Source organism: Papilio polytes, unplaced genomic scaffold (assembly GCF_000836215.1).
Source record: "Papilio polytes unplaced genomic scaffold, Ppol_1.0 DF823934.1, whole genome shotgun sequence".
Lineage (NCBI taxonomy): Eukaryota > Metazoa > Arthropoda > Insecta > Lepidoptera > Papilionidae > Papilio > Papilio polytes.
This window is the reverse complement of record NW_013525270.1, coordinates 605,953-614,574: the sequence shown is the minus strand read 5'-3', so window position 1 is coordinate 614,574 and position 8,622 is coordinate 605,953. Positions and strand designations below refer to the sequence as shown.

Sequence of the window (8,622 nt, the reverse complement as noted above, 5' to 3'; positions counted from 1 at the left end):
AAAAGTAACATATACGCCATTTTTGTTGCCCATTTCATATCGGAATACATGTTATTCGTATCGACATACGTCAGTTCGGATCACGTGTTCGTTTAATTATTTCCATTTTTGTTTTTCATATTAATTCTATGGCGCGTGAAATAACTGGTATATGATAAAAGTAAAATTGCTTTTATATATTAAAATAAGGATAGTTAACTAGTAAATAAAAAAATGTCAGGCCAGAAAATGAAATAGCTAAGCTGAGCAGTTGACGCGACTTTGCCGTTTTTTTTTTTAATTTTATCATATTATGATATTATTTTTACATATTAGCTTTTCTAAATGGCTAGTAGCAATCAAAAGTCATCTCTCTTTTTCTAAACAAAGCATTTCAATATGCATAAACCAGTATACATTTTTCATCCTAACTCCACGCCCATACATTTTGATTTTGTAATAATTTCCCAGTTAAACTACTGCTCTGAAAAATACATTTATTTGTAACTCATATCTTTTAGTCCATTTATTTTTATACGGTTCTCGTATTTCGGAAGTCACGGTATACGAGTTTATTTCGTTTAAAACTCACAACAGGCGCTGCAATAACAAACGTTGGACGTATAAGTACCTACTTCCCGTCGATTGCAGCTTTTTCAATGTTGCTTTCATATAAAACGCGGACCATATAATGCCATTGTTACACTTTTGAAGAGAACTCATAACAGTAGATTCCGATTTTATTGCAGTCCCGCGACGCAATATGCAACTGTGTAAAAGCGGCAAGGTCTCATCCTCGGCTACAATGGAGTCAGCTAAAATGCTTTAAATTGCAGCTATGTACAAACGTAAGACGTTCTTTGTTGGAAAAAGGGTAATATATAAACTTACTCTGAAATTGTACATATTTTTTATCTTGTAAACACTATTTAGATAAGAATTGCACATAAATCTTGTTAAAATTTAAATGTGTTTAAATATAAGAAGTATGTGTGCTCTACCTCATCTTTGTCAATTAACATTTTAATGTTAGTATTAACAAGCTGCTACTACATTCTACAACAAGAAACATAAACATACAAACTACCACGTTCCATGTACCTTTGGGAGACCGAAATAAAATATCTATCCACAGTGCATTCTAAATTAAATTGTAATTATTTAAAATGTGTTGCTCTTGCAAATTGAACATTATAAAATTAGTTACGCGTTGTAATTCTTTTGTTTAGAGCAACCTCCTTCATAGTTTTGTATACATTTTACCACATCATGTCTGAAGTAAACATACATTAAAGATTTTTTTAGTTCTATCAGATGTGCACATACAAATGTGTCAATTTTCAATCATATTAATATGTAGGATTTTGCGTAATTACTGTTCTCACTAAAACTCAAAGCATTGCTATAACCATAAACATTTGAGTGACTTGTGTAATATCGTTTTGTAATTACGTAGGCATATGCCTTGTTTGCATATTACAGTTGTTAATCAGCTCGGATGGCTTAAATGTCCACTGCGGCGCGTGTTTGAAGTTCTACCCAAGCTTGGCGCTTTTAGTTGCTTAAAATTAATTACGATGCAACTCGTGTTACGAAATTTATGCACAAGCTACTCGTACGTTTGTTGTAAAATCTAGCCGCAGTAATATGCGCGAATAAATCAACGCGTGCATTTAATGCTGGTGTGTCGCTTATCTTACTAGATACAACTAAGTCTGTGTGGACTTCAGTACAAACTGTAAGTTATGCGCGCACTGTAACGGCCAACGTACCGATAAATACTCATGTAATTGCACGTTTCCTTTTATACACAGCCAAATGCACTGCGAACAATTTCACACATCCGCTTCGCAGCGAAATGCCGAATGAAAATTTCACGCTTTACTGTTTTTATGAAACTACCAGTATAGATACGCTTTTGTGTTTGTATTTAATGTGTATTAAGTTCTGGTAGTTTATTTACCAAATTCATATAGAAATAAACTATGTTTTAGAATAAGGTGTTGAAGTAATTTCTGATTGGAATTATATTTCTACTATAATTAGGAATTTGCAAGATTGCGTGTTTTAAATTCTAAGGATAATGATTTTTTAAGTCACTAATTCATTTTATTTATTTTCGTATTTAATAAATCAAGTGTATACCCTATTCTATATAATTACTACACTATACTAATATACCATTTCTTGTAGGTACTTTAGTACCTACATATAGGTACACCCTCTGCATTCTACTCTACAATACCCAATATATGATCAGATTTTTTTTTTAAATATGTTTCGTGGTAGAAGTCCGGAGAGGAGTTAAGTGTTTAATTAATAACTTTTGGCGCACGCTCATTATGTCAGAGTATGTAAATAATGTACCGAATAATTGTTTTAAGTGTTGTTAACGTCCGCGTGCCAATTTCACACGACCATATATATGTGTATCTACTGCCAGTAATATAAAGAATCATTCAATTTAACTTAATGAAAAGGATTTTAATTTAAAAAAAATGTAAAAATATTGTTAATCAGGATGTCTACAAAGTTTCTTAATCGATACATTTTATAAGATACTTGTTACTATACTAATATTTCTTGCACCATTCCAATTAGTCTACCCCTGTGCTAGGATATGGTTATCAATAGTCGAATGGCTGGATTCGAACCCTTGTCCACGTTAACCATTATGTTATTGGCGTTTAATTTTTAAGCAAAAAAATAAAAATGTAGATTTATATTCGTAGTACACTTTAGTACGATTTTGTTTAAAAATTCGGGACAATTTTTAAATAAAAATACATTAAAGCGAATACTGTATTTCGTTTTTCTATTTATCCTAGAAGTCTGCTGGTGCATTTTGCCGACTACAGTAAATATTAAAAATACGCAGGAGAATTCTTATAATCCCGGGCGTCCTCTATTTGTCGCATTTTTTACTTTTATTATTATAACATACATTTTTAAAATTGAATTCATCCTAGCAACATCAACAATTCCGTTTCTATTTAAAATTTTAATAAGATTTAAAATGTTACAAATTTAATTAATTTTATTTGTTGCCGACAACGATGACAAGAGAAAACTAACTTCCTGAGACAATTTTCACAAAGAAAGGACGGGAACACTTCCTCGACCAACTTTATATAATTTCAACGAGCAGCAAAACTTTAAAACGATACCTTGCAATACCCGTGAGATTAACTCTTATATTATTGTTGAGCGATGAAAGGAGTTTGTAATAGACTGGGTAATAAGGAATGTATTTATAACAGGAAATAGAAAGAATTCTTTATGTCAAAACTTATTCTTATTACGATTTAAAATTATAATGACGCCTCATTGAGTACGAGCTAATAATTAAATTTAATTACAAAATTAACATGTAGAATTAAAATTAATGAGTCAGTAATAAACTGATATAAATGAAATATCATATAAATAAATATTATTTAAAAATATTTTGAATTAAATATTTATAAGCTATCCATGCGAAGTCGGGGCGCTTCCTAATGTCGATATATCATTCACTGATCCATCCAACCATCAAGCGATGAAAGTCAATTATTAGAAAAAGGCCTTCCTTAATTATCATCACTTCGCCGGCCCTGAGCTCTGTTAATCCAGTGGTATCCCGCTAAATCCTTCAAGCCATTAAGCTATCTTGTTGAATAAAGGAAAAAAGGGGAAATAAATACAATATAGATATATTCTCACAAAAATCGACAGGCTGGTTAAATTTCAAATATATAGTTAAAGACAGGTCGTGAACGAAGCTTCAACAAAACCCTATTCAGTCGTTCAACAAAGGCGATGACAGGAACGGATTACGATGATAAATGAAATAACTAGTACTCCCTGCGGTTCCACGGCCTAAATCTCTCCCGTTTCCCCATCGATAAGGCTCGAAAGTCTTTGGTTTCCGATAACAATGTCTTCACGTCTATTAGGTTAATCGATAAAGTTTGAACGTTACCCGCCATTATACTCATATGCGAAAGTTATCCTTTGCTTGGCTTTGTACGTAGGTCATGCAATTTAACTTATATAATAACTTTAAAATAATCTAGTTACTATCATTATGTTTATGACGTCATACGTGAAAGGTTCAGAGCATACTCAAGATATGGGCTCTAGGCCTTTTTATGGAGGGGAATGCTTTATCTATACTCCAAGCCCGGGAGAACGCAAAGTTATGTGGGATTCTTCCTGTAATGGGGCAAAACCACTAAACCACCTCTGATTCCTCCTACGCACGGTGGTGTGGCTACGGGTGTCAGCACTCTACCGCGTTGGTCACTAGGCCTTAGTCAACAAGCTGGTTGTGCTTGCCTAGTGCGAGAATCTTTGAATTTATTCGCAGTGATGGTGTCCTGTTATTAAAATAATAGGATTTAAAAATAAAGGCTTGTTAAGTATTAACTTTTTTGTGTATAAGGCTATTTACAAGTTGTATTAATAGAAGTAGAACACTTATAGAACATTTTATTGCGCTAGTATAAAGTTCCGAACAAACACTTAATAAAAAGCGCGTCAGCGGTGATCAGAGGTGGGTGTCAAACACACCTTTTTATATTTTTCCCATTGCGTTCAGTGGATGGGGAGTCATAAAAACTTACCACTTCATCGAGTGGGTTTCGTAAAATCGTGCTCAGTTCGGCAACATTCGCTGTACTTCGGATCTACTCGACGCTTTTGGGCGGGCGGAAATTCAGTCGTCTTTCGCCACCGCCAGAGGATGACGTATCTATAAATCTTTACCAAAAGAATTAGTTATACATCGCTGCTAACACAGAAATTATCACTGATAAACATTCGACGTGTGTGCGCTGAATTAAAAACTTGTTGTGAATTAAAGAAAATATGTTTAGAAAAAAGAAAGTGAAATTCGTGACTTTTAATGTGATGTACTTGTGAATAAAATTATTGACTTGAATACAGTCAGAATAATGTTGGGGTGGCTTAATAAAAGTATAGCATTCTCTCTTTATAAGGTAAGATTGAATCTTTAAATTGCTTCTCCAAATATTCGGGGGAATTGAATTAAATTTTGTATTAAGATGCGGTGTTGTTCTCTCTCATAACTTTTGAAGTATTTTTATTTTCTTTTGTTGTTTTTATTTTACTTTTAAGTCAGAAGTGATGCATATAAGTTATATATTTTGACGTGGAAGCGTGTTAATTAAAATTAAATAAATTTATTTTCAAAATGTGGTTTGGCGTGAGACACAAAAGTGCCGCGAAATTTAGAAGGGAGTTTACAAAAAGCCATTTAAGCTCTAAATAGAAACTCAGCCTAAATCTGATACCTAATGAGTATACGGATACTGCTCTAGCAGCCACCGTACATACTAACATTACATTTATGGCGCGTTGCATTAAAATTAAAAAGATTTTGTATGATTGGCATGATTTGATTAAAAGAAAGGCTATTGGAGAATTTATTTTGATAATCTCTCATTGTTCATTCATTTTGCATTAATAATTATGTTAGTATAATACTGTCCAGATTTATGAAATACTTAAGGAATGGAGGTCAGAGGTCTCTGCCTACGCTTCTAGATTACGGGAGTGAGTTTAGTTGTTCATTATGTATGTAATGCATTATTACATTGTATATTTATGTCTAAAGCAGGTAGACTTTTATCATCACAATTACCGAAACAAACTACAAAAGCGAAATTCCATCTGGCTTAAAAGGTTTTTGAGATATAACTGGTAGGTACATAAACCTGAAAAGCTTCCGTTTTTTGTAACGGCTCGAAAGCTTTTTAGTTAATTAATCTGGTACAGAACTAGGTAGATAGATCCGAAATCAGACGTCGATAACAAACAAACGAATAGAGCGGACATCACCATTTGTTCACGTTCGCACGGACGACATTTCGACGACATCTGTGAAGCCCATTTAAATGTCAACCTACGCTGTGCTTTGTGTCACAGTGGCGGCCCAGCGCTAGTCTCGAAATGCTGTGACATTTTATCACAAATATACATTTTTTACCTACTATTTCCCACACGGAAGTTCACATTCTTTCCGTTCCTTACATCTCAATTAGCCGTTGTATTCTCACACAAAACATCCATATTTTATTGTTGTAGGCGGTAAATCTAGATCAGTTTATTTATGACTAGCTTTCGTCCGCGACTCCGTTCGCGCGGAATTAAAAAAATACAAGTAGCGTATGTGTTCTTCCAAGCTATCGTCTACATTTATGCCAAATTTAATCGAAATCCGTTTAGCCGTTTAGGCTACAAACTCTAACTAACATCCATCCATCCATCTAAATTTTCGCATTTATAATATTAGTATGAAGTATGATTTGAATATTTGAATGACTTTCAACATTCACAACTCATCAGAAATAGCAAAGAGTACAAAAGTTTATATAGATCAGATGAATTATTAAGGCAGGTTTACACTGTTTTTGCTTCCTTTCCATTATTTATTTAAATAATGAAATATGTGAAAACCAATAACATTAACGGAAAGTATTAAAAATAACGACGGGCTTCAACGGTTATTTAACAATTATAATACAATATCTGTCTGGCAGTTTATTCAGCGGAGGCTTAGTCCGGATTTATGTTCTTTAATGAATTCCTGATAGAATGTATTGATTGTTTTATTCGATACTAGCTTTTGCCCGCGACTCCGTCCGCGTGAAATTAAAAAATAACAATAAAGAAATTAAAAAATGTAGCCTATGTTACTCACAGATAAATTACCTTTCTAGCGGTAATTGAATTTTTAAAATCGGTAGATTAGTTTTTGAGCCTCTTCATTGCAATCAAACAAACAAAGTTTTCCTCTTTATATTATTAGTATACATTAAATAGGCCTGTTTGATTTACTTTTAAGAATTAATAACTTCAGTTGTCTCAATATAATGCTTAACGTTCACAAAAGAGTTCGTATATTTTTTTTTATGAAACGTATAATTCAAATTCAGATATTAAAACATAGAAGAGCTATTTAATTTAATTTTGATAATAATGTTAGGAATACCAAACGGTGAGGAACATTTTATTATCTTTTTAATGTTAACCATTTCTAATATTTTGTAAAATATTATCTTAGATTACAAGTTGCATACTCAGAGTCCTTTTATGTTTCTTTTAAGCAGTCCCTTAGTTAGCTACATACTTTTTAATGAAAAACACTCTGTTCCAAGACATATCAATGTAGTTAATTAATTTATTTGCTTTGTTTCACTTTGAGTGATAATTTACAAAAATGGTCGAGGGTCTGGTTTCCTACTAGGTTTATAATACCTAGGCAATAGCCTGTCTTATAAGATAGGGCTCTTAGTACCTAGAAAAGTAATTTATAAATTAAGTTAAGCTAATATAAAAAGTAACAATACGTTTTGCAAACTGAGACGTAATTAAATACAGAAATTTGAGCGTTATTTTCTTGGAACTGGTTATTTGGAGGTTTCTTGCAAGAGATGTCTGGCGGCGCCTCGGCGAGCGCAGTGTGATTCATTATGACTAATTAGGGGAGACTTGTGACTTTGCTATTCATTTTAACTTGGAAAGCATTACCGTTTCGTTTCTTTGTAGTTTGACTGTGACAAATTAACATCGTGTTTTTAATGGCGTTATTTTTAAGCACACCAAAAGTGTTTGTATTCATTAAGAGTGTTTTAATTGGATTGTTATAACTATTCAAATGTTTTTAACTAGTGGTTTCGTATATGTGTGGTGAAATAAATTTGAATGGTAATTAGAGATTTGTTATGTATGGTAATATTATGTTTAATCGACCATTAAATTTACGTTTTTACGAGCAACGAGTGTGAAGTAAGGTTTGTTATACATCGACATATGTATTTGTAAGTATATGGCCGCGTGTATAAATGTAATAAGAATATATTCTGTTATAGAGCGTTATATTTAGAGCGGGCGCACACCTTTGACTAAACTATATCATAACTGTTGTTCGTTTGTCGATTGTTTCGCAGCCAATTCAACTGTTAGATGCACAACTAAAAATCGAGTAGTGTGCGCACCTCCATATCAAAGCGAGACTAAAGTTAGGTAATGCCTTTGCAATTGCAGATGTATATAGGATAATTACTTCGCTATTTTGGCGAGTCCAGGTGGGAGTTTACCACTTTACATTATGAAAATCTATGAGCGTTGAGAACTTAAGACAGTAATGTTAATATCTCATTTTGAATTACCTAATTGAAGTGAAAAAGTCAAATCTAAAAATTGGTGTAGCAATTAATTAATACTTTAATAAAACGTGATCAAATTTGAATAAACACAAAAGCCTAAAACTAGACAACGGTTACTATGAATTTAACAAATTTGTCGTCAATGCTGAATTATTGATGATAATATTCGTGATCGCGGGGAGATTACGCTCGCCGGTTCAATACCTCTATTATCCCTAACCATTTGTCATTATTTACTCTGACCCTTCGGGACCAGTTTTATATGTGGCATAAATTTCATGTACTGATTTCTTTCTGATTGTTCACAATCGTCCCTTGATACTTTCCGATCGGATTCAAAGATACTCCTTTGATATTAAAGAATAAAAATCGATTTTCTTTTACTAAACATTTCCTGTATTTTTTTTTATAACATAAGGTGGCAAACAAGCAAGCGGTCACCTGAATTCACCGAAATGAAAAGCGACCGCTG

The 8,622-nt window shown here is 32.9% G+C and overlaps 1 protein-coding gene across 1 annotated transcript in view; it reads left to right on the top strand.

Moving 5' to 3' along the window:
- The first annotated feature begins 4,708 nt into the window (after window positions 1–4,708).
- LOC106101958 overlaps window positions 4,709–8,622 on the top strand; it is a 99,829-nt gene continuing 95,915 nt past the window's right edge. The window contains exon 1 of the mRNA XM_013281348.1: window positions 4,709–4,958. The gene's annotated coding sequence lies outside the window, so the exon portion shown is untranslated. The remainder of the gene's footprint in view (window positions 4,959–8,622) is intronic.